Genomic DNA, 3,665 nt, shown 5'->3' on the forward strand with positions numbered 1-3,665 from the left:
ATTGTCAAATTCACAAAATTATCAAGAGAACATCCCTGGTCATCCCTACTGCATCTTATCTGGAGGACTCACTAAACACAAATGCTTTGTCTGTAAATGATGTCTGAGTGTTGGAGTGTGACCCTGGCTATCCGTAAATAAATAAACAAACAGGAAAATAGTGCCGTCTGGTTTGCTTAATATAAGGAATTTGAAATTATTTATACTTTTACATTTACTTTTGATACATTAGTATATTTAAAACCAAATACTTTTAGACTTTTCCTCAAGTAGAATTTCACTGGGTGACTTTCACTTGAATCATTTTCTAGTAAGGTATCTTAACTTTTACTCAAGTATGACAACGGGGTACCTTTTTTCCACCACTGTGTAGAACATAAGTCAGTAATTAACAAGGTAGTAATATTACACATTGACAGTCTAGAGTTCATGACACTGGCAGAAGGTGTAGAATCAGATCTACTGCTTAGCAGAAATATGTCCTAACGCTCTGCATTGAGTTGGGAAACTGAACACAGACCACCCTGACTTCTGGTCATTGTTGCAAAAACGCAGTGTTACATTTTATACATTTACTGTCTTTGTATTTATTATAGATCCCTGTTAGTTCCTGTCAAGGCAGCAGCTACTCTTCCTGGGGTTTATTATGGATCCCCATTAGTTCCTGCCAAGGCAGCAGCTACTCTTACTGGGGTTTATTATGGATCCCCAATAGTTCCTGTCGAGGCAGCAGCTACTCTTCCTGGGGTTTATTATGGATCCCCATTAGTTCCTGTCGAGGCAGCAGCTACTCTTCCTGAGGGTTTATTATGGATCCCCATTAGTTCCTGTCGAGGCAGCAGCTACTCTTCCTGGGGTTTATTATGGATCCCCATTAGTTCCTGTCGAGGCAGCAGCTACTCTTCCTGGGGTTTATTATGGATTCCCATTAGTTCCTGCCAAGGCAGCAGCTACTCTTCCTGGGGTTTATTATGGATCCCCATTAGTTCCTGTCGAGGCAGCAGCTACTCTTCCTGGGGTTTATTATGGATCCCCATTAGTTCCTGCCAAGGCAGCAGCTACTCTTCCTGGGGTTTATTATGGATCCCCATTAGTTCCTGCCAAGGCAGCAGCTACTCTTCCTGGAGTTAATTATGGATCCCCATTAGTTCCTGCCAAGGCAGCAGCTACTCTTCCTGGGGTTTATTATGGATCCCCATTAGTTCCTGCCAAGGCAGCAGCTACTCTTCCTGGGGGTTATTATGGATCCCCCATTAGTTCCTGTCGAGGCAGCAGCTACTCTTCCTGGGGTTTATTATGGATCCCCATTAGTTCCTGCCAAGGCAGCAGCTACTCTTACTGGGGTTTATTATGGATCCCCAATAGTTCCTGTCGAGGCAGCAGCTACTCTTCCTGGGGTTTATTATGGATCCCCATTAGTTCCTGTCGAGGCAGCAGCTACTCTTCCTGAGGGTTTATTATGGATCCCCATTAGTTCCTGTCGAGGCAGCAGCTACTCTTCCTGGGGTTTATTATGGATCCCCATTAGTTCCTGTCGAGGCAGCAGCTACTCTTCCTGGGGTTTATTATGGATTCCCATTAGTTCCTGCCAAGGCAGCAGCTACTCTTCCTGGGGTTTATTATGGATCCCCATTAGTTCCTGTCGAGGCAGCAGCTACTCTTCCTGGGGTTTATTATGGATCCCCATTAGTTCCTGCCAAGGCAGCAGCTACTCTTCCTGGGGTTTATTATGGATCCCCATTAGTTCCTGCCAAGGCAGCAGCTACTCTTCCTGGAGTTAATTATGGATCCCCATTAGTTCCTGCCAAGGCAGCAGCTACTCTTCCTGGGGTTTATTATGGATCCCCATTAGTTCCTGCCAAGGCAGCAGCTACTCTTCCTGGGGGTTATTATGGATCCCCCATTAGTTCCTGTCGAGGCAGCAGCTACTCTTCCTGGGGTTTATTATGGATCCCCATTAGTTCCTGCCAAGGCAGCAGCTACTCTTACTGGGGTTTATTATGGATCCCCAATAGTTCCTGTCGAGGCAGCAGCTACTCTTCCTGGGGTTTATTATGGATCCCCATTAGTTCCTGTCGAGGCAGCAGCTACTCTTCCTGAGGGTTTATTATGGATCCCCATTAGTTCCTGTCGAGGCAGCAGCTACTCTTCCTGGGGTTTATTATGGATCCCCATTAGTTCCTGTCGAGGCAGCAGCTACTCTTCCTGGGGTTTATTATGGATTCCCATTAGTTCCTGCCAAGGCAGCAGCTACTCTTCCTGGGGTTTATTATGGATCCCCATTAGTTCCTGTCGAGGCAGCAGCTACTCTTCCTGGGGTTTATTATGGATCCCCATTAGTTCCTGCCAAGGCAGCAGCTACTCTTCCTGGGGTTTATTATGGATCCCCATTAGTTCCTGCCAAGGCAGCAGCTACTCTTCCTGGAGTTAATTATGGATCCCCATTAGTTCCTGCCAAGGCAGCAGCTACTCTTCCTGGGGTTTATTATGGATCCCCATTAGTTCCTGCCAAGGCAGCAGCTACTCTTCCTGGGGGTTATTATGGATCCCCCATTAGTTCCTGTCGAGGCAGCAGCTACTCTTCCTGGGGTTTATTATGGATCCCCATTAGTTCCTGCCAAGGCAGCAGCTCCTCTTCCTGGGGTTTATTATGTATCCCCATTAGTTCCTGCCAAGGCAGCAGCTACTCTTCCTGGGGTTTATTATGGATCCCCATTAGTTCCTGTCAAGGCAGCAGCTACTCTTCCTGGGGTTTATTATGGATCCCCATTAGTTCCTGCCAAGGCAGCAGCTACTCTTCCTGGGGGTTGTTATGGATCCCCATTAGTTCCTGTCGAGGCAGCAGCTACTCTTCCTGGGGTTTATTATGGATCCCCATTAGTTCCTGCCAAGGCAGCAGCTCCTCTTCCTGGGGTTTATTATGTATCCCCATTAGTTCCTGCCAAGACAGCAGCTACTCTTCCTGGGGTTTATTATGGAACCCCGTTAGTTCCTGCCAAGGCAGCAGGTACTCTTCCTGGGGGTTTATTATGGATCCACGTTAGTTCCTGCCAAGGCAGCAGCTACTCTTCCTGGGGGTTTATTATGGATCCCCATTAGTTCCTGCCAAGGCAGCAGCTACTTTTCCTGGGGTTTATTATGGATCCCCATTAGTTCCTGCCAAGGCAGCAGCTACTCTTCCTGGGGTTTATTATGGATCCCCATTAGTTCCTGCCAAGGCAGCAGCTACTCTTCCTGGGGTTTATTATGGAACCCTGTTAGTTCCTGCCAAGGCAGCAGCTACTCTTCCTGGGGGTTTATTATGGATCCCCATTAGTTCCTGCCAAGGCAGCAGCTACTCTTCCTGGGGTTTATTATGGACCTGCATTAGTTCCTGCCAAGGCAGCAGCTACTCTTCCTGCGGTTTATTATGGACCCCCATTTGTTCCTGCCAAGGCAGCAGCTACTCTTCCTGGGGTCCAGCAACATTAAGGCAGTTATATACAATTTAAAATAATACATGACATTACATTTCATAACACTTTTCACAACACATTAAGTGTGTTCCCTCAGGCCACTACTCTAGGTATTCTAGTGGTTAGAGCGTTGGGCCGGTAACCGAAAGGTTGCTGAATCGAATCCCCAAGCTGACAAGGAAAAAATCTGTCATTCTGCCCCTGAACAGG

Source organism: Oncorhynchus mykiss, chromosome 20, assembly GCF_013265735.2.
Source record: "Oncorhynchus mykiss isolate Arlee chromosome 20, USDA_OmykA_1.1, whole genome shotgun sequence".
NCBI lineage: Eukaryota > Metazoa > Chordata > Actinopteri > Salmoniformes > Salmonidae > Oncorhynchus > Oncorhynchus mykiss.